General features: G+C 38.9%; 1 protein-coding gene across 12 annotated transcripts in view; it reads right to left on the bottom strand.

Annotated features, from left to right (window-relative positions):
• Window positions 1–23,775, bottom strand: part of ZNF281 (zinc finger protein 281) — a 128,609-nt gene that overhangs the window by 56,287 nt on the left and 48,547 nt on the right. For 8 of the 12 annotated variants that reach the window (XM_090146158.1, XM_090146154.1, XM_090146156.1 and 5 more), the window contains 5 exons: window positions 13,744–13,840; window positions 13,591–13,641; window positions 12,379–12,476; window positions 9,151–9,252; window positions 1,175–1,274 (listed from right to left, as the gene is read on the bottom strand). The gene's annotated coding sequence lies outside the window, so the exon portion shown is untranslated. Of the gene's footprint in view, window positions 1–1,174; window positions 1,275–9,150; window positions 9,253–12,378; window positions 12,477–13,590; window positions 13,642–13,743; window positions 13,841–16,385; window positions 17,138–18,973; window positions 19,630–23,775 lie in introns of those variants that run through there. The other 4 variants (XM_090146155.1, XM_090146157.1, XM_090146166.1 and 1 more) reach the window with 4 other exon arrangements.

The following is a 23,775-nucleotide window of genomic DNA, read 5'->3' on the forward strand; positions in this document are numbered from 1 at the left end:
CTACTGAAAAACCATCAGTTACGTATTTCTTCCCAAAGACAAGATTCAATAGCCCCTGTAAAGTTATCAGAGATCTGTTCCTTTTGTTCTTCCTCTAACCTTCTTACCATTCATTTCTTACTTATCTGCCTTCACAAGTGCACCACAAATTCTCAAGCCTAGTTCAGACCTAACTTGGTCCTCTACATCATCATTTGGGTTTTTTTTTTTTTTTTTGCTTGAAATGAAAACACCTTACAGACATACAACTCAGTAGATAAGATGACAGTTCTGATCTAAAACACAGGAGTGTGCCAAATACTAGAATTCAGAACCGGTTGGCCAGTGGACAAGTCTCAGGTATTTCTACTAAAGGCATGTCTCCAAGCAAGTTGGCCTAGAAACCACCAGTCTCTGTTCCATTGTCCACCTCCCTGCCCTGATGCTTCTCCTCTGGCCACCACAGAGCTGCCTCCTCCAGGGCTGTCTGGCACAATGAGCTGCTGCCAAGAGCTGCGGGTGGAAGGAAGTCACCACACAACAAACATTTCAGGTGGCTCACTGGAAGCATTTAGCATGTGAAAGCAGAGTAAGAAGCCTCATATTGTTTTACAGTGTTAAAGTAGATGTGTTCACAACATAGTTACTCCAGCTGTAGGAGAAAAGACAAGGCCCTGTAATACAACTTCCAACTTTCCTTGGAGAAAGCAAACTACTCTGGAAAAAAACATCACTAATAAATTTTGGCCTGGACTTCATAGTTCAACTACCTAGTTCAAGCTACAAGTAAGAAAGAGCCTCCTTTCTTCTTTGACACTACTGAGGGTTTTCTTAGGAACTAGGTGGTGGGTGACAGGCAAATACAGGATCCTGAAGGAGGGAATCACATGCACTCCACCTTCGTGGCTTCCTCAGAGAAGATGCTCAGTTTCAGAGGGAACACCTCTGAACATACCAGTACAGAGCAGACATATAACTGATGCTATGTAGTTTTAGTAAAGCACAAAGCAACAGAGCACAGCTTTTACAGCTCCAAAATACTTTTTTTTTGGTTTTTTTTCTCCAAGACTGAATTTCAAACTTTCAGAACAGCATGCTCACACTCCAGCTCTGGCTGATGCACCATAGTTCATCAAGAGTGAAAAAGGGAGCATTCCATTTCAAGACATTTCTATGTGGTTTTCTATCAACTTACCTTAGCAGAGAACGTTTTTGTTTTCAGGACAGAGAGGTTGAATCACAGCATGCATGTCTACAACTGGGTAGTAGTATCACTGATATTATCTTCACGATTGCTAAAAAGAAAAAATAAAATTTTATCCACTGTGCAGGAAGCTGGATTTTTATCCCCAGCATGACAAAGCCCTGACCTGGCTGAATATCTAGCTATTAGCACAAAATAAATTTGAAAAAGTTTAATGCTTAAGAAAAGTATATATAACAACACAACAGCGTTCTTGACTCTATCTACTATAATCTGCACAAAATGATTCATTAGCTACTTTGCCTCTTGGTCTCTCAGGCTCTAGTCCTTTCATTCTTATGCCATCTCCTTAACCTAAATCAGGAAAAAAAAAAACAACAGGAAAAAAAAAAAACAGATAATCACAAAGCAGTTTTCTGAGAATACATTTACCTGTCTTCTCCAAGCCTGGTGTCACATTACCAAACAATCATTAAAATAATTACCTTTAATAGCACATTACAAACGATTTCCTGAAGACTAAAAATACTTCTATGAAATACACTGCTATGCTGGAGGAAGTTGGGCATTGCTTTCTAAACATTACTTACTATATGTAAATTCTGATCTCCATTTGCCACACAAATGGCTTTTGCTATCCTTCTTTACACAATCATCCCAAAAGAAATAGGATTGTGGAAGCAAACCTTTACTAAGCCTCAGGCAGGCACCGAGATGCCGAGTTCCCACATCACGCAGGATGCAAGCTGGGTCCCAGAGGCTGTCCGTCACTTGATATTAGTCTACATCAAACTGTGACACACACACAGCTACACACACAGTAGACTCTCCCAAATGTGTGCAGTGATCAGAGACCAGCAAGGCAACATCTGCTAGGTCTAGGAACTGCTTCTTGTCACAAACTATGCCAAACTGTCAAATTGCCTGCGACCTATCACAGCTACCACTTGTCACACTACCTGAGCTGCCAGCAAAGCCGATGGGACAGAAGCCAGAGCGACTGAAGAAATCACTGAAAGAAGAAATTGCTCTTTTTTTTTGTCTCTCTTTACACTTCAGTATCAGCAGCAGTATGGCAAACCCAAAGAAATACTTTCCCAATATTTTTAGCAGAGAATACCTATTGCTTCCCAAACCACATACAAACAAGGCTGCTTTTCTGCTACTATGAAACCTAAATTTAAATTCTATTTCTGCATGAGCAAGGTGGTGCGAGTCTTAAGCACCAGCCAGAGCACCTTCCCGTTTCTGAGGCTGGAACACACCAGTGGCACTCCACTTTCAGAAAATTCAGGAGAGCAAAGGTAGGTAAACAAAAGTCTATTTTAAATATCACTTTCCTCATCCTTTTGTAAGATCACACTTTCCTGAGATTTTCTTCAAGCTTTCCATACAGGTTTTTAATAAATAGAACTAACATTTTACAGAAGCTAAGGCTATACCAGCACTACCAAACAGCAGCTCTGTAACTTTCCAGTCTCAGTTTTCCTGCTGCAAAATGCTGTTCTGTTGGCTTGAAGACGATGCAAATCTACACAGATAGATCTATCTTAACATCCCTGGTTAGTAGCACCAACTATAAGACATCTTATCACAAAATGCTCACGGAACACTGAGTAACTTCATATTTTCTGGCAATTTTATACAAGAAGAGTGACCTGATCGTAAGTTAAGCATGGCAATAACTATGAGGGCTGCTCTGAAAGTAATGCCTCCTGTTACATTACACTGGACTACAACATCAGAGGTAGATGTTGGAGGTACATCAGTAGAAATTGAACCTTCCTCCAGAATTCCTGTTACATTTTGGTGCCATGTGACAGATGGCAGCAGATGGGCAGTCTGATATCAAAGTTCATATGAAGCAAAAGTGCATCACTGAATTCTTCCATGAAAAGAAAATTGCAGCCATTGATGTTTGCTGAATGTTGATGGAGACCAAGCAGTGGATGGTAGCACAGTAAGGTGGTGGGTGGTGTGTTTCAGCAGTGGCAAAAGAAACATGAAAGACAAACTATGCTCTGGATGGTGATTGTTATGAGTGTGGTATGCTTGTTCATCACTAGCAAAAATGCACAGCTAATGGTGGTGACTGTGTTGAAAAAAATAGTGTTTTGTAGCTGAGAAATGGCTCTATCAAATAGCATTACTGTGCTCTTTGTCTCTGTTGTAGTTTCCTAAGAAAAAAAATAGGAGGCGTTACTTTCAGAGCAATGCATGTATTATGAAGATTGTTATCAGGACACACAAAAAAATGATAATTAAAATAGAGACCCACTAAGCATGATGACTACATTAGAGTGCAGAAGCTAGCACATCCCAACACCACTGCCTTCCTCAGGCTATGTCTGAGGTTGCTGCAGCTGCAATCTTAGTTGTTTGCCTGCACTCAGTCAAGTGAAAATTATTTGGGAACAGGAATCTTCCGCATGAGTACATGAATTACGTCATCATTTCTGTACTCACCGTGCTGTCAGTGAGCAACTCTTCAAAATTAAGGTACGGCCTTAACTCTGGGTACTTGAGGACCTTCTTGTCTGGTTGGGCTTTTTGAATGGCAGGAAGGAAGTTGGGGGCCATTGAAGAGAGGTTTTAGCACCATCCATCTCTTCCCCATTTATCTTAACAATATCAACGCCATCTAGTGGTCAATATAGCAGGATGTAAAAAACTGGGTAAAGTTACACATTGTCCTGGCTAATAACTCTCAGGAAGCAACTGGAGAAATGCAGCTTTTTATATGCCTCTCAACATAGAGAGCAAAAGAGCAATTTACACTGAAGTTGCTTGAAAGCATTTCTCAATGTGTTCAAAGTACAGCATTTGACATATGCCTCTGCAACCTTCCGTAAAGGAAAAAAAAATCAACACTTGGGCAAATCTTGCTCTATAAAAAAGTAGTGGCAAAAATGAGATAATAACACAAAACAGCAATATTTAAATATATCACTGCAAGACTAGTGCATTTATGACCTAGATTTTCAACGCAACCTAGGCTGTGCAATGAAGGACATATGTCCAGTCAATAACACCCACAACATCCATTAAATTATACTGCATTTGCAGAAGGCAAGAAAGTTCAGAAGGATAAATGCACATTTAACACATACAGACATTCTGTTAGAAAGCAATGTGTGAGATCAGTATTTCTCATCACCATATCGGCATTTAATGCATGCTGTAGTATCTTCTGGTCAAATCTGATATCCAGCTTAGGGCGAGGGGTTTTTCAGTTTGGTTCAGAATGCTATCCCAAAGCTTGTCCAAAACTAGATATGTCAGAAGATGTGGTAAAAACGAGTTTTGAAAGATGCTCAGTGCTAACCAGATATCTTACACTCCTTTCTGAAAACAGAAGTGGCTGACATACACAACAAATGTTAGCAAATAAAAGTCAAGGCAAAAGAGTTTTTATGTCTGCATAAAATCTATCCAGCCTTATTTTCCCAGAAAATATGTTAGCAAAGTACAAGGTATAGGATAAGGTGCAAAAAGTACTCTGAGAAGAATCATATCAGCACATTTTGGGAAATGCTGAACTTGTTTCTGTATTACAGCATGTATCACATCACTCCAGGAAATGAAAACTTGTTATTGGTTCTAATAAAGGCAATTTCTCTTCCCCTCAGCAAAGCTTCTGTACACCTTTCAGACAGAGATCTTTCAAGCACACAGCTCCCATCTCAATTTTGGTCCCATCTAGCTCAATCCTCTCTCCAGTGGCTCCCAGATTTCTAAGATTTCTAGACTGCTCTTGCACATGCAAAATTTTTTTAAATTTCACTGTACTTTCAAATATAGAAATACTTGCTGTCTTCTACCTTATATACACAGATGCTTGTGCACTAACCCAAACAGTTTGAAATGTTTTGAGTAATGCATCAAAAGAGCAATGGCACCTTAACGATATATTACATTAATACATCATCAAAGCTATGGCACTCTTATGATATATTAGTTTAATACATCATAGCGGTGCCATGTCTAGGACAATGTATTACTCCAAAACACAGCAACAGCCAGAAAGCTCTCAAAATAAGTTTTGTGTTTTTTGAACTTATTTACATCTTATGAGTCTGGGCTATTTTTTAAATTTCTCAGAAATAATGGTGTTCACAAGCAACAGAAGCCTGCAGCTACCCACTCATGTCAACACTCCCAAGAAGCTATTTCACAATCTGCCACCTAAGACACTCTTGCACACACACATGAAAAAGATGCTTTGGTGTCTAAATTAGCAAAGCCAGCTTTCCCCTGCTACAAGAATTTGTCTAGTACTTCACCTAAATTTCATGGCATTTACCCAGACCCTCTGTTACAGCACCAGCATGACCAAGATCCTATGTATACAGTACAGCATTTCAGGAAAAACATATGTCCTCAGCATAGCTTCAGGAAGAAGTAGTCAGATCACAGTATAGATTACTGTGTTGGAGCATGCACAACTGGAGCAGCCAAGGCTGGTATGCATCTGCTCTTCTGACCTGAGCCCTGTGTGTAGTGCTGGGGCAGGGACACCGCCCATCACGGGGCTGGAGCCAGTGCGGGCAAGTAACATTTATCACCTCTTTTGTAAAATAAGTCACCCTTTGGTTTCTGTGATAGCAAAGGATTGCATTGCATTCTACTTTTTACACAGATGTATGGCCTTCCCTAGATGTTTTCTTGCATTAGTGCCAAAAACATGCCAAGTACAGTCTGACCAATACGTTTGTGTGTCTACAAAGTAAATCAGGTTATGTGTGCACGCAAGATCTGGGAAGGGATATTTTGCACAAGTTCAAAGACAAAAAGCAGAACACCTCCTGGAAAGTAACAGAAAAGAACGTACAGAAGTGAAAACAAAGTTCCTGCAGCAAAATAAAGATGAAAAAGAGAAAACAAAATTATCATCTCAAAACAGGAATAACAAGAAGAAAAAAAGAACACAAAGAAAAATCCTCACACAAAACTCCGGTGAAAGAAACAGGATTTTCCGCCATGCCGACTGTGTGGGAAGGCGCAAATAAAAATTATTGAGAACCGCCTGGCTGTTCTTTGGGGCCTCACAAAGAGGTGAAAGTTTAAAAGGTTAATCCAAAATTACTTTTATGGCCACAATGTAAATCTTTCCTCCTATTATTTATTCATAAATTACTCATTAATTTCACTTAAAGCACTTCAAACACAATTACGCAGGTGCTCCAATTCTTGCAGAGAACAATAGCAGCGGTGCAAAGCGCCCAGCTGCGCTCCCTCCCGGCCCGGCTCCGCCCTGGCGGCCCCGCAGAAGCTACAGCCGAGCCGAGCCCTCCGCCTTCTCACTTACCTGCTTCCTGAGGGCCCGGCTCCTCCCCGGCAGCAGGTACAAAAAGATTTAACTTCAAAGCGTTTCGCTGAAGCTCCCGCGAGTGTTCGGGCGCCTTCCCCCGCCACGGGCACCTGTCCGACCGCTCGCTGGGCTGCAGCTGGGGGTGCTGCTGCGTGGGGCAGCTCGGCGCCCCGCGCCCTGCCCCGCAGCACGGGCTTGCACCGCTGGGAGGTGAGGGCACGTGCCGGCGCCTCAGCAGCCCTAGGGCCGCCTGCGTTACCTGCAAGAGGCTGTTTTCCCTCTGTGACACATCATTTCTCTGTTTGAAGTAAAACCATCCTGTTTTTTGCACAGGATAAGGTGCATCATTACCAAACCACAGTTAAGCCATTCTCTATTAAATTACTCTTGTTCACATTCCTGTAGTTTGCAGGCAAATGCAAGTCTGGATTCGATTTCTATCTCCCTTTGTTTCAATACACTACTATTCCTCCATTCCTTTGGTACACAACATCGCACGTTCTCCCATAGCTCTGAATCCTACAGAAGCACAGCACACAAGTAGTCATGGCATTACTGCAGGAGGATAAACCGCACAGACACAGTTCAAAATCAGAAGTCTTGACAGAGACGGAAAAAAATAACAGATAATAATAAAATGTAGTCAAGAAAACAGAAAAGAGTGCCAGAGGGGTGTGGGGGAATGCACTGAGCACCTATGGGAGTGCAGAATAGAAATGGAAAATAATCTATCTTCAGCTCCTACCCTGTCCAGTAGCTTAGACCTCAGTAAGCAACGTGCATCCGAGGGCAGGGTGACCCCAGGGCCCTGAGCTTCCACAGCACCCAAGGAGCAGAGCTGGGGGGAAGGCAGAGGCCGGGCCCTGTACTGCCCACCCACCAGTGAGATGACAACAGTAGCCTCTCCCGCTTCTCCCCTTCCTGCCTCTCAGCTCAGAGGATGCTTTTTGCTTGATGAGCCACCTTGACTTGCTGACACAGCAAAAGTCTCACCCTCTCCACAGTGATGATTTTTGAAAACCTCTAACCAGCTCCTAATCCTAATATCTCTATCAGAATGGATGCTAATAGAAACATCATCAAGACACGCGTGAATGAAATAATAGAATAGATCATATGTCTGAAGTATTAATAAATATCGTTCTTAAGTAGCAATAGACTTTGTGCAGAGATCTAGAGTCTGAAACACATTTTGGATAAATTAAAATTACATGACAACTTATTGTAATTCTAAGATACTAATTATAAAATATCAGCACCTAAACCATTGCTGCATTGTCTTTCTGAAATCCAGGTACTAAGAGGAGAGTTTAAGGGAGAAAATGGAAATTACCGTTTCACTTGAACTATAATTAAAAAAAAAAAAAAGAATATACACAAAACTGCACAGTATGCAGAATCCCTAAGTTTGATAGATGAACAGAAAAATGCAATTAAGTTTTTAGCCTATAAACCTAAACATCGATCCAAACACAGAAATAAGTTCTGCACAGCAAGAGTGAGAGCAGAAATAAGCTCAAGAGAAGAAGCAATGTAAGGATCCTGAAAAACCCCCCAGCCAGTGCTGGGTTCATACTTCGCTCTTAGAGGGGATCACCCTGGGATGTAGTTGTTGCACTGAAGCAACACATAAAGTAAATGGAGAATTTGTTTTCCTGTTTTTCACCTATAGGTCAACAGTGATGATGATAATAGAGAGGAACACACAGGAAACTGTGTGCCATTCCGAAAAGAGCACAATTCTTACTGGTGTCCCCCTGGGACATTCCAGTACATAAAGGAATATTCAGATGTCTTTGGTGTCAACAGCAAACAATGAACTAGCTAAAGGACTTCAGTGGAGCTATAACGAATGTTTTCCAGAGGGTTTTAAATCTAAAACATCCTTTGGTAATAACTAAACCCAGGTTCCAACAGCTCACATTGCTCCCTCCCTCTGAGTACAGCCACACAGAGCTCTGGAGTTCAGTACAGAGAGCAAAACCAGACAGTGCACTTGTCAGCACTGGGAAGAGTGTACAAAGCACAGGAGGAAAGAATAACACACCTTCTGTTTCTGAAAAGGGAAACGAGGACAGATAGGCACAGATACCTCAAACATCCTATTTCTGTCAGGTCCCCAGGACTTACACCCACACAACACTGCTGGAAGGTGGGGTTGTACAGCCCCCACATGGAGCAGTACTTGCCCTCAAGGCAGCCCCTCCTCAAGAGGAACAGTCACTGTATCTGTATCAACACCCTGCTCCTCCGTAGCCTGAAACCATGGGGAATAAAGGAAAGCCATGAAAAGGCTTTGCTACTGCTTCAGTTGCCACAGGCACGGCAGCTGCACTGTGCAGCAGTGAGGCTTCCCCAAGGACTGACATGGAACAGGGGATTGGGGAGAACCCTCAAGCCCTTGGAAGAGCTACTGGGGCTTTCTGCAGAGGTATTTTCTGCATTGTAACTGATGAACCACTCTACCTTTTTTCCTGGCCAGTCTCTGCAAGCTGCCTAACCCTTGCTGTAACCAGCTCAGGGAACCTGTTAGAGAGCTGTATCTTGGACTTGTTACACCATGCTTAAATACCATAGCATTGCTTGAGCCTCACACATTCATTATGTTAGTAAATATTCAGGGGAAAATGGGCAAGAAACAAAGCAGCCTACTCACATGTAAATCTGAGGTTTCCTCTTCTGGGGGTGATTCAAGCACTTTCCTGAGATTCTTTCTGGAGTGGTAGAGGGACTAAAACAGTCGTTACGTGCAAGTCATCTGTAAAAATTAGACAAACAAGGAAAATCAGAACACAAACAAGGAGAGGCGTGCAGTATTAGAAATATTATTTGAAATCCGAGGTTCAAAATGATTAGACAAAAAATATATATATATTAATCCTCCATATAATTCAACTTGTATTTAAATTCCTCTGGTATCAGCTCTCCCCACCGAGTCTTGTTCAGATCACTACAGGAATTTATTGCAAATTTTGCAGAGCTTTTGACCTGTATCATCTTATTAAACTTTTATGAAAAATCAATGGAGTTCAATCATGTTATGAGCTGTTCTTCACACACGTGTCAGTAGCAAATGGAGAAGTCTCTTTTTCCCAATGTCTAGAGTGAAGACATTAAATTGGATACAAGTCTCTGACCATACATCCATGGTGCTGATGAGCTTGAAACAAATATTTAAGAAAATAAAATAAATGCAACTTTGATGAAAATGAGGTGGACAGCCAATGGTTTTTGAAGATGGGAAGATAACAACTTATATACATGTAAAATTAAATAATTTTATCAAATAAATGTTTTAAATAGATGACCTAAGTTTCTTTGTTTTGATTCAAAGAGAAATAGGCAACTTCATCACACAATTACATTACTAGAATCACACCAGGAGGAAAACACACTTTCCCCTTTTCTTTTTTTAGTAAGTCCACTTTTAACAGCACAAGCAGGACTTCAGAGCATACTTGGGCAATAAAGAGTTGTCAGTGCTCCTGTCTGGGACTCTGCACAATAAAGCAGTCTTCCTCTAGTACACACTGTGGCTCTGCTTGGGAGCAGCAGTGCAGGATAGATCAGACAACTCAGGGTAGGATAAGAGGGTAAGATGGACCTCACCTATCGAGGGGACTGATAAGCAAATCCAGACAGTCCAACGTCAGCTGTGCCTGCCTGGTGAATCCCATCAATGCCAAAACTGTGCTTCAAAAACGAATAAATAAACCAACTACCTTTCTGAATAAACTATCACACCTTGAGTATGGAGTCTGGGCTGCTCAGCCACTGTTTGCCAGTTTACTGCTTTTTTACCCATTTTATGGGCACAGAGACATTGCTAGTAGTATAACACTGTCTTTTAATGGCAGACACTGAAACAACCAGAAACAACATTCTGTAGAAACTCTCCTGGGTAAGCATCAATAAGCTCCCATATTTTGAACAAGCACTGCAGAACCTATTAAGCTTCAACAGAGAGGATAGTGTCTTTTGTTTGTTCTATTTCTTTATTTTCCTTACCTATTGTTTTGTTTTTAATTTCCGTGAGTAAGCTGTATTGGTATCCTGCTGGCTTCCTGCTAGCCACAGGAGAAGGAAGGGGAATTTTTGCAATAATTTAAAAATACACTGAAAGTATGGAAAGGTTAAGAATTCAGATATAAAATGAAACTAAACAAAGGCAGTGCAAACTGACAAAATTAGCCCCTATCTAATCACCAAAACAATCAAAATTCTACAAAAAGCCTAGAAAAACTGGGTATGGATTAGAAAATATGGCCATGTGATTTTATTTTTTTAATAAAGCAAAATCTGTGGTGGTCTCCAGCAAGCCAACCCAAGGTGCAGGACAGTGAGACTAATCTTGAAGCTTTCAAGGGGGTTCAGAGGGCCACAAAGGTGCTCAGAGGGCTGCAGCATGTCTCCTATGAAGGAAGGTTGAAGGAGTTGGGTTTCTTTAGCCTGGACAAGAGAAGTCTCTGGGAAGACCTCATTGCAGCCTTCCAGTACTCCAAGGGAGCTTACAAGAAGGAGGGAAATTGACTTTTTTTTTTTTTTTTTTAGCACAGGCTGATAGCAATAGGACAAAGGGAAATGGTTTTAAACTGAAAGAAGGGAGACTTAGATTATATACTAGGAAGAATTTTTTTTTTTTTACTCAGAGGCTGATAAGGTACTGAAAGAAGTTGCCCAGAGAAGCTGTGGATGCCCCACCTCTGGGGTTGAGTTGGATGGGATCCTGGGTAGCCTGATCTAAAGGATGGCAACCCTGCCCATGGCAGAGGAGTTGGAACTAAATAATCTTTAAGGTCCCTTCCAACCCAAGGCATTCTATTATTCTGTGATGCTGATTCTAATCACATTTCTCAACTATAGGCACAATGAAAACATAATCTTTTGAAATTAATGACTTTTTTTTTTTTTTTTTTTTTAACATCTGGCCAAATCCACAAGCTTCTTGCATTTATGCCAGCCAACTTTTTTTCCAGGAAAAGGCAGCTGATATGCTTCTTGTACACATACACACAAAAAAAATGTTTTGCTAAAAAAAAAAAAAATGTTTTGCTATAAATGAAATTAAAAAAAAAAAGTGACAATCATAACAAGAAAACAAATCACACGTTTTGAAATTTTTAAAGTTACAAATATTTCACACCATTTCACCTCCAAAATAAAGGAAGGAATTAGGCTCAGATTTGTATTAGTTACATTTAAAAAAGCATCTGGAAAGTCTGTTTACATGCATTATTCATTTAATTACAGCCTGAGACATTTCATGCTGCAAGCACACCTTGGCAAAGATATGTAGGTTTACCCAACTAGTGTGAACCAGGGTCAGTAGGCCAGCTATGACTAGCAACAAGCCTGAACCTAGGGTGCTTTACATAAAGCAAATCTTTTTGCTATATTAATCTGCTGTCTTGTAATTTTTTGCTTAGAACTTTAGTACCTTAAAACTCTAAGACCTGAAGAAATGTAAGAAACTGAAGAGACATTGAAATATAATGCAAAAAGGAACTGGTATCAGAGCTTTAACAAATGTTGAGTTCATTTTGTTGTTGCATCCTCTAAAGGGAATGCTGTTTTGCTGTCTTCAGCCTTGATTACTGTGGGGAAAAGCCCTAAATGGGATATGCTTTTGGCCTGATAGACAAAACATGTGTGTTGATGCTTCTCACAATGTGAACACAGTCATCAAGGGAATTGTTGCTTAGCCATTGTAAAGTTAACTTGGGTACTGCAAAGTTTTTTTGTGATGTTGTGTTTACTGAAAAAACAATTGAGAAAAAAAGTTTTAAAATACTTTTTTTGCTATTTGCATTAAGTACTTCTATAATGCAAGAAGCAAACAATAAATGATGATAAAAATAGAAAATTATAGTCAAACAATACTCACTTTTCTCAAAATATAAATACTCTCATCAGCTATTATTTAGCAAAATTTATCAAGACAACGGGGAATGTCTGGAAAGAGGTTGTAGTCACCCTTTTGACCTAAAATAACATAGGAAATAAACTTGATTGCATTTAGTCATTAGTTTAACATCTATTAAAACCAAATTTCCAAACCCCAGTTCAACACTATCATTACATATAATCATCCCTCAGGAGAAAAAGAATTCATTCAGTTGTGTATATGAATGATATGTTCTGTAATGTCTTTTCCAAAGCTGACTAGTGGCCTGGGGTGGTTTGTTTGCAGATTGTTTTTTATTTTTGGCAGAGAAGGAAAGGAGTTGAAAAGTGGACAAAAGTTCAGAACATCAGGGTCAGGTGTGAAATTTGGGTATGTAAGTTTGAGCGATGAGTGTCTAAGCCCACCTTGGGGCTGCGCCTGAAATCACCAGGGCTTAAGTCTCAAAAGTCTTAAACCGTAAGTAGCGTGGTCATTGCTGCATAACACTGTCTGTAAAATGGAAACAATGAGATTTTTCTAACTCACAGTAGAAGTGCTAAATTAAAACCCATTAATCCTTGGCAAGCATTTAGGTACTATAGCAATATAAAACACATCCATAAGCAAAGATCGCTCTACTGAGTTTAATGATATTATTCCCAAACTATGAATGAGTGATCAAATGAAGAACTTCTGTTTTCATTAGGAATGCTTAGATATTTTTGCTAAAATCTCTGTAAGTACCTCACAAGATATATTCTTTGACAGAGTCAATGACAAGAGGGTCATTAACTTTAAAGCTAGGCCAATTGACCCCTGAAATAACGCTGAATCCTGAGTATGATGAAAATATTACTTCTAATTCTGATCCATTTGCGGAAAAGCTTCAGAACAATCTCTCTTTTTCTTCCCAATTACGCAGGTTCAACTTACTGACTTTTTATTATGAATTGACTCTGCTCATGCCATATATCACTTATTTTAAGGGATAAGCTACTGCTAGATTAATAAAATTTTTTCCCATTTCAGTTTGGTGCTGTTATAAATCAGTGCAGCTTGTGATAAAGATCTGACTTCAAATTACAGTAAAGCAACAGAAAGGTTGATGTGCAGAGGAATATGTAGTTCCTTGGCAGTAATTTTATCAAATAACAGTAACTTTTTTTGAAATTAAGACTCAATTAGCCATCTTCTTTCACAGACACTACTCACCTTTAGCTTTTAAGCCAGGCATGTAGGTAATCAACAGAAACTTCTTGCTACCTGTAAGAAAGCCAATTAAATTTAGAAAAAAATCCAGTTTTTAAAAGAAAAGAATAAAATAGATAAGGCAGAACTCCAAAATAGGGCTCTGATAGGGTTAACATGGCTATAATGTGAATTACTCCTCATTATAATCTGATTTATGGGGGAAGGACAAAGCACAGCAAATTTTGTCAGATATGTTCTGTCTTTAGTTCACCTGGACAAGCAGAAAAAAAAGAAAAAAAAAGGATGAATTAGAAACTAGACTGTTGAATAACAAAAACAATATCTGAGGAATTTCATAAATGTACCAAGCAATCCCTTCTGCTAAAAATATTTAATTAACCTTATAACAGACAGAAAAACATAAATTTTTAATATCCAAAAGGTTATTTTTAAATTACTAGACCAGGTTTTAATTACTGATAACCTCAGGTCAGATATACAATGGGCCAGGCCTCTGTGAAGCAGTAAACTTGGCATCAGTTTCTCTACATTCAGGCAGAGTCTGATCAGATTTTGTTTTGCAACAGTCACTTAATTAGTAGTATCAGTAACCCTTACTACCTTAACATTATCTTCCTTTAGCTAATGATATCATTTTGCATGTGTTAAGTAAAACAGGAATTAACAAAATTCCAATGGCTTACTTAAATGGTAAATAACAAGCTGTTTTAAGGAAGAAATCTCCTAGGGAGTGCGGAAAAACCTGCAGCTGAAGGCAAGCGTGTCAGGATGTGTAACTCTGTGCAGGCATAAACAGGAAACGGAGCAGCTTGCATTTGGATTGACAATCTGGCTCCAAACGTCTCATCAGCGGCGGGCACAATGCTTGAACCCTGTCAAACTTGAAAACTCTGGGTTTGTAATAGTTCTCTGTGCTGACACTTCTCAAGGCTCCCTCATAAACGTACAGTCTTCTCTTCTTTGTCATTCTTCACTATCAGGAAAGGTTTTGCTTAGTGAAACACTTAAAATTAATAACATCACTTCTATGCCAAAACATTTTCTCATACATCCACTTCCTATGGTTTTGGTAGTAAAACCCTTGGACCAGAAACATCAAAGATTAATCATTTTTAAACTGTGAATTATATTAATCTATTTTATTGTCATGTTCCAATATAACAGATGAAGTTGCTTTACCTTCTGAAAAAAATTCTCAAACATCCAACAGAGCCAATAGTGTTCAACTTTACTTCTTCATATTTTTCTGATGCATTGACCCCATAGTAATTAAACATTCTGCAAGTATGCTGTGCAAAGCTTAACGAGGTGCTTCTAGAGTACATGTCCTGCAAGCTAAGTTCACCATAACCAAAGCAGTCTGTGTACTTTCTAGGTTCAAAGATTAATGGGATGTGAAAGGAGAGAAATAGTATGGACAGTAAGGTGATCATAGGCCCTTTGTAACAGATGTATCAGACCCTCTCCATGACAGTCCCCAAAAAAGATTCTTCTGGGAGTCATTTCACCTCTGAAAATGGTGTGGGCATTGCAGAGCCCAAAGGAAACAACCAGCAGTAACTTTCTTCCTAAGGATGTTTGCCAAGCCAAGGATGTGGTCCTTGTAGAACAGATACAGCACTGAGAGTACTTAGCCATTTAAAAAAAAACAGTAAAATAGCAAGAGCACAAAAATCCTGGAAGGTTGTTTTTTTTTTCCCTCTGCATCATTATAGGAAGAAAAAAAAGCCCACAAAAACAAAGTTTTCAAATCAAGAGCCTACAGTTAAATATTTTACTAAAGCTAAAAATTAAATGGAAGACTTGACAAAGTTATTCGTACCAATGCCAGCTTATTCAGATACTTCAATTTGAATCTGGAAAACTCACATGTAAAATTTGTGAAAACAGGAATTGGTCTTGTATTCAACAGCATGATTATTGTCTGGAACAAACCAGGTAAAAATACACTACTTGCATTTGTTATCACCACTTTCACATTTAATAGCAAAACCAGATATTAACATTTCTATATTTTATATTCTGGTCACATATTGTTGTCAAAACAGAAAATGGCTCTGTAAAATACTACATTTTTATTTGTACAGTACCCATTTTGTACATTAAGAACACCAAGATGGAGGCACTTCAACTGTTCATTCATCCATTTGTAAAGAAGCAATTAAAATCACACTTACAGAATCACGAACCACTTCACAATTCTCAACACTAAGATAGAAGTACCTCAATATCCAAACTCTTGTAATCAACACTGTAATTAACAGGCTTAGAAACTAACAGAACTACTATTTGCAAACAAGCAAAAAAGATTTTTCAGTATAAACTGATGTACTTAAGTTATAAAATTACAATTTTAAAAAATATTAATAGTGTATTAAAGGAAACTCTTAAATTCTGAATAGTAATTTCTCTAAGCATTTTGTTAATGCACTAATTTTGCAAATTAACAGTATTACTTCAAAAATCTTCTGTATGATGGAAATATTTTACAAATATCTTTAACACATAGCATAAACCCCTTTGACAGCAGCGCTGTTGAGATGCTGCAGAGCTCTATTTACTCAAAACCTATGAAATGTGACAGAATTTCTCTCTCAGAAGATATATGCATGGTTCTATTCGTTCTGTGCAAGTTCTTGTGAAACGAGAATCTGAATGGCATAAGCTGGGGTAAATACAAACAGTAATAAGAAATACTAGTGAAATCCCCAAATTAAATTCTTGTCCTTAAAAATGTTTTTCAAGCACCTTTTTTTTTTTTTTTTTTTTTTTTAAATTGTATTGTTTGTAGCACGGTGACTGGCATCAACTGCTAGGTGTACAGGGTACAGGAGAACAGTCCTAGCCTGAAAAAGCTGAGGGTCCAAATCTATCTTTTCTATGACCTGAAAAATTTGATGCTTGTAGAGAGGAAGAACTGGTTAGGCTTCATTTTAAAACAAATGGAATAAATAGTTCATTTGTATTTTGTAAGCTAGTATTCCGCAAATGCATAATAGCTTTGAAGTGATCTTTCACTCATTTGAAGAAAACCGTTACCTCTCTCAACTGGTTAAATCATCTCAATTTATTATTGTTTTTGAAGAGCTTTAAGCACCTTTGATCATTCTTTCAAGTGTGGCACACAATTAACCAGAAACTATGCTTGCAAAACAAAGTAATGTTTTGTAAAGTTTTCCTCATTCTCAGTCTTCCTAGGAATTTCACGTCAGCTTCACGCAAAGCAATACAGCAAGGGAAGCTTGCGCCCCACCAATTAATTTATTTCAGCAGACCTGGACTTTCAGTAATGCAGATACCAGGAACAAGGGTCGGGAGAAGGAGATGCAAGGCGTCCATTTGTCATTACACACCTCTCCCACAGACAGGACAGCGGCAGACATCTTAGTGCATGTCAGAGAGGAAAGGCTGCCGCATGCCCCCAGCAGCTGGGCACACACAGCAGTGGCACACAGCTGCAGCAGCGAGGGATGAGTGCCCGACGGGAGCCGGTGCTGCGCTGCGTGCTGTGTGTGCTGGCTGGAGGAGGTGCTGGGAGAAGCCTACGCTGGGGGAAAAGCAAGGGGAAATTAGATGGGACAATCAATTACAATATTTGAAAGCATCTGATTAGCATACAATGACCAATTTCCTATCTAAAAAACAAAAAGGTTCAGCGGCATGTATTTGAGGCATATTCAGAATGTTATTTTAACACATAAGCAACAATAGTTTAGAAATCCCTGATATGAGTTGAGGATGGAGCTAAGCACCCCAGTAGTGACACAATATAAACTTCAGCACATGAAATACTGGAAGTTGATGTAAACAGCTTTTAATAGCAGCGAACATTTGCTCGCTTTGTTTAGACCATCTGGATGTTCCATTGTGTTCGGTTCTACACCGACCGCCATCGGGTGACAGTTGATATATGTTAAGTACAAGCAAAGTGCCTCAGCCCACTCCAGGGACCCCGAGGAGAACTTCTCAGTGTTCTGTGGAATACACTGTCAGATCGCAGCGCGGTTGCCTGCATCCTTAATGGCTCGGGGCCAAAGTCCTCTGGCTTTTTTATCAAAGGAGAGTTTTGCCTTTACTGTTTGAAAGGTTAGGAAAACTATGCCAAAGTTCTTCCAGGCAGCTTGCAGAGCATCAGCTGACAGGAACGATTTTCAATATGGAGCAAAGAATAAAGAGAACCACTAGTCCTGAGAGATTCCAGGTCTCACTCATTTTACATGCAATGTGGCTAACAGCCTTTTAAGTGCAACAAAAGAAAAAGTTACTAATAAACATGATGATGTAATTGTTCTGGAAAAAAGTTAGGAAATCAGCAGCTAGGAGCAGACACATTTTTCCATGCCTGTCAAGCACGGAACACAAGAACGACAGCAATCTGAATGCTGATTATTTGGATGCATTCACGCAGGAGAAAAACATTTTAAGTTTTAGGGTACAAAACTGAAATAGTTTAGGCTCAGCCTTTCTAAGGATACTAACCATTTATAGCAATTTTTTTTTTCTACCAGCAGCATAATTATTCAATAAATCATGATACATCTGGAATGCCAGTGAAAATCTTAACTGTACTCATTTTATTCATAAAACCTCATACTAAAAGGAACAAAAGTACTGAAAAACACAAAAAATACACGCCAGGTGCCTACAACACACAACATTCTCTTCTTTCTCCTTGTCATACCTGTTAGATCGTTTGATCTTTTATGTTATTGGCTTTTTCCTGCAAAATTTAACTCTTTTAAGTTTGATTCTTATAAGGCATTGCAGGGAACTATTTATCCATCCAAACAGCAGCAAATAAGCAACAGCAGTCCAAGGTTTCTCACAATATACCACATCCCTGACAGGGGCAGAGAATGCGTATTAGTTTCCATTTCACTTCACTTAACAACCTCTCACGAAGGCTATTCCAAGGAGTACCAGGTGACAGCAGCTGTTTCAGAGGTGCCCACACCAAACCATCCTTTGAGAATCAATCTCATTCCATGCACTTTGGAACAACCCAGCAACCATTATGCAGGTGGCAATTTTGGTCACTTTTCTCTCCTTTATTTTTCCAGTCTGAACTGAAATTGAAATATCTTCTAATAAGATGGCAGAGTGCCTCCAAGTTGCCCACAGAATAACATCCGGCAAAGTATATGCATTTGAATAAATGTCGGCTTTTTCAAAAATACTGAGAAGTAATATACGCTGGTGAAGCCAGGAAATAGTAAATCCATCATGTGAATTAAAGAGTGCTTCACATATCTCAAAAATAGCCACAACTTGCAGAATCAGATAAAGAAAATAAGTGATCAACCAGTCAAGCTTTAAAAAAAAAAAGAAAAAAAAGTCAAATTACAACATTCAAACATTGACTACTATTCCTGCAAAGGAATTGCTTCTCAGGCTAAAGTAAAAGTCCAGCTGGAGATAGGAAGGTCTATATTTAGGACCAAATCTCATTTCTATTACTCGACAAAAGTCAAAAGGACAAAAATATATCCACAATTCCAAGACGTAGGTAACTTCTAAACCTTCTTTCCTATCTTTGTCATGTCTTAGCTCTCGTAGTTCTGTAATCACAGCAGTTAAACCAGGATTGTCTATTTTCAAATTTACTTCTCTTAGAATGGTTTTGGAAAGTGTAACAGTCAATTAAACATTTAGAAATGTAGATTAGATCTGCAATTTAAATTTACATTCATGCTAGGATTTCAAATAGAAACATTGAGTACATATTGTAATACTGCCAAACTGCAAGTACTACACATTACGTTTTATCTAATTTCCAGAAAGACAAACAGGCACACAAAAGGCAACTTAGTAGAAGGGCGGCACATGGCTTCCAGCTCTGGCTCAGTAGAGGAGAACATCTATACCAAACGCTGCTGATGCTTAGGCACTACCTTTTCCAAATATTATTTGAAGTATTAAGAAAAAAAGAATCTTATTTTCAGTTTAAGATCACAAAGTGCCTACCTGCCGGTTCAGTTGGGCGAGCTGGGTTACAAGCGTACCACGCAGGCTCTCAGTTAACTGTTGACTAAGATTCACCTATGACGTGAAAGGAAACTGAAGCCTCTTATTTACAGTCCAAGCAGCTTGTGATCAAATGTTCCACACAAACATATATGTCCTCACATTACATCCCTAATTTTCCTAGTTGCTTTAATTCCCTTTCTTTATATTGTCAAGCCAAAAGAGCTGCCTGCCATAGCAGACGTTCTCCATCCTGCCCCTGTAGTGTACAACACAGGTACAATAAATGCAATACAATTATCTTAGCACAATAATAAGGTTTGAAAAAATTATCAACTGATTAATACTGCATCAGACAAAAAAATCTATTGTAAATTAATAAATCATGAAATAATTTGCTCTTTCAAAAGCAACTTAATCAATAGTTCTCATGCTATTTCATATCATTATGTGGTTAAGAAAGAGAACACAGGTATTATTACAACGCCTTATTTGGGAAAATCTCTAAAGTTTCTGCCTTACTTTTAAAAGACTGCAATGGATATCATCAGTTTATGAACATTCGTACATAAACCAGCCGAGTATTTAATTTTTTACACTTGTGTAGCAATGTAATATTTCAAAAGAAATTTAATTTAATCGGTTGCAGTAGAAGTTATTCAATAGCTGACAAATGGGTGCACTGTAAAATGTAATGTCACCTAGTTAAAAAAGAAAAGAGAGAGAAGATGCTAATTCTGCTGATGAAGATATTGTTTTTCCCCTCTTGTGCCCTATTCATTATGCAAGGCTGCAGAATATGAAGTGCAGTGTGTGATCCGGGCGATCTAATGATCTCCCACACCTGCTCATCTGGTACAATTTTAATTAACACTCCAAGGAGGTTTGTCAAGAGTAATCAAAAACATTGTCGCTTATAAAGCTGTGGCAAGAAATCAATAGTTTTCATCAGAAAAGGTAAGGTCTGGCATAACTGAACCATTTAATTGCTTCATTCCAATAAACAAAAACTGCACATTTTAATGACTTGATTTTGGAGATCAATATCTAAGCACATATTGCATTAAACAGCAACATGTGGTGGGATATTCACAGTCATTTCAATTCAGAATGAAGCATTCCTCTTTTTTTATTTCATCTCGAATGGCAATAGGTTGCTGAGCCTATGCGGTGCTATGATTTATATCAAATGAGTGACCTCTAGGGCTGTAAGACTAGAACGGGTGACTAGTTCTCAATGGTAAGCTACTGGCACTTGACAAAGTGCCTGAAGCAGAATGAATTTACTTCTCTTTTCCTCAATCATCAACAGGCTCTGCCCTGACCCCCATACTGACTCCTATAACAAGATCTCCTGTCTCTGACTGAAAAATTTACTGTCATGTCTACTTTTCATTGAGCTCAAGTGAGTACTTCTGTCACCTTCAGTGAACTGAGTCTGTAAAAGATTTAACTAAACACCAGTCACAGTTTAAAAACTAAACAAGAACAACTCATACAAAAAATACCGCTTTCAAGTGCTTCTATTTCTTTAAAACTCCACTTTTCTATTGTGTTTTTGCCTCTCTAAATGTTTGTTATTAAACTGCTAAAAGCTTCTGCTCTGGGAAGAAACGAGCAAAGGAGTCTCTGTCTGATGCAGGTACCGTAACTCCAGTAAAATCTAGCCATTCAGGTACAACTGCAGGCAGAGTTCAAATGTTTATGAAGTACGAAAGCTCCAAGAATGTGAAATTTTACATAAGAGAGATCAGCCATAAATCACACAGCCGTATGAATTCATGCTTGGATTCTGACACAACGAAGAGCATACCCGTGCTCAAAATATATCTACATACAGTAGTGACATTAACAAAAGATTAGTTTTCACTATTCAAGGGATTTAAAATTTTAAAGCAATACCTGTAAATCATTTTTTCTACACTCTTTCAATAACATCAGTTATGACAGAACACGTGATAGCTAGCCACACGTGAGAGCAACGCATAGCTTAAGTTAATCTTTTTAACTAGTATTTTACTAATGTTCAACTCTATAAAGTAATAAAAACTAATATTGCAAGAACCTTTTCTATCCACAACGAGGCAGTTAAAAGACTGACACTTGATGGTTTACTCCAACATCTCACTAAAGCCTTACACAAAATTTTCACTCCCTCTTTAATTTTCAATTCTTCTACCCTCCCTGCTTCACAGCTCCTGGCTATTGGCTTTTACAATCTGTCCCTAGAGAGCCAGGAGTTATTACCCCTGTCGATGGAAGAGAAAGGGATGTTATTCCCCTGTCACCCTCTCTGGCTGCAGCAGATTCCTAGCTCTGATCTATAGCCTTCATTGGAGAAAAGCGCCTGACACGCTGTTAGTTCTCAGCCCTGTCAGATCCATCTACCCATGCTACTGGCATTACTTACTGAAGCCAGAGTCACAGGAGTCACACCAAAAATTTTAGAAACGAACACTACATGTGCTTCTGTTTGAGTATATAGAAGAAAGAAATGTCTTCTGTAAAGCATGCAGGTTTTCAGGAGACGCTATGTGCCACATACGCTCTGAGCCTGAGCTTACAATCAGCTCAAGAAGCATCTGGAATTCTTCACGTTTACAACACAAAATACAGCATAAGCTAAGCAGCAGTTGGTAAACCCGAAGGATACAGTACAGACAACAAAACAAACTTAAACTAACGCTTCTTTTGAATGCACTATTGCTTAATTTTGAAATGCTTCTTGTGCAGCTGGGAGATGGATTCACTGATCCCTGTGGGTTTCTTTCAACTCAGGACATTCTGATGCCAGAGAAGAGGCAACTTCAATGGCAAGAGTGAAGAAGCACAAGACAGCTGTGAGTCTCAATACCCACAAGATGTCTTCTCACAAAACAAATCTATACATCAGCATTTTGAATGAACTGTTTTACAGGACTTTAAGGTAATGTTTAATTAGCAAAGAATAGATTTGTTCTCCCTTTGCCATTTTTACAAAGCCAGCTCCCCCTTTCTAATATTTCATCCTAAGCAAGAAGGTTGAATGGGGAAAATGTTGCTGTTTCCACTTCCTTTCCCTGTACTCAACTAGAAGGGGGAGCACGTAAGCTAATATTGGAGGAGCTACAGGTTCAGAGTCAAGGCAGGACGACAGCTACTGGACATCTACTTTTCCAGGTTGCAACTTGTTTTTAACCAGTGAAGCCTCCATATAATCCTCAAGAAATCAGGAAGGTTTGCTAATGTTCCATACCTGTAAATGGAACAAATAGACTTCAAGATTCATAGGAAGGACCATCTCTGCAGAGGGGAACAGTAGGTAGCAAAATAAGATTTTGATCTGGAATCAGTTTCTGTTGGAATATAAGTAAGAGCCCTTACTTTTGGTGCCCCCCAAAACTTAACTACATGCTACCCATGGGACCTCATTCAATAGTAAGAAGTCAGTTTGCAATCCTCCTGGATCAGCTCTTACCTGCTTTGTGACACTTTAAAAAAAAAAAAAAAAAAAAAAGTTTTCACATTTTTCTGATTCTCCCACAGAAAGAGCAGTGCCTGGAGGACTGCAGAACATATTTCCCAATTGCAAGGCAACACCAACAGTCTGAAATCTCACAAGACAGACCAGGAACATTTTCAGGATAACAATGTTTTGGATATCTTTATCCAACCATATCTGTTTCTCTCACTTTCCTGAGATAAAGACAGAGCAATAAGCATAACCACTTTTATTTGCCAGAACCAGCAAACAAAACCTTAAAAAGATTTAAGTGGCACAATCAGAGTTTGAAAGCACAAGTACATAGGATCTCACTAAGAAGAAAGGAGGGGGGAACAACAGTATTACTTAGGATATTGTGTGTGAGAATATGAGGTTATGCTTTCTAGAGTCAGCAGAAATGAGAAATGCTTAGTGCGTTTAACTACGAAACTAAGAATTATGGAGGAGAAAAAAAAGCAAGGTACTTTGATAGTGTACAGCGGTAGTTGCTTTTCTCCTGGAGACACTAAACTCTGCAGGAAAGAATAGGATAGATTGCTTTTTCAGGGCAGTTTCAATCAAATTCATTTACTTTATCCTCCTAGAAGTTAATATCTTTCCCATTGTATGAGATTATAACTGTAAAAGATAATTAAATGCCTGCCTCAAATGAAGTGATGAGAAGACAGGGACTATGTGGGCAGCTGGAATTATACATGTTTATGTTTGCACACATAAAGGAAATTTTGGCAGAGTTT

The sequence above is a fragment of the Phasianus colchicus genome, chromosome 9, assembly GCF_987193195.1.
Source record: "Phasianus colchicus chromosome 9, bPhaCol1.hap1.1, whole genome shotgun sequence".
In the NCBI taxonomy this organism is placed as follows: domain Eukaryota; kingdom Metazoa; phylum Chordata; class Aves; order Galliformes; family Phasianidae; genus Phasianus; species Phasianus colchicus.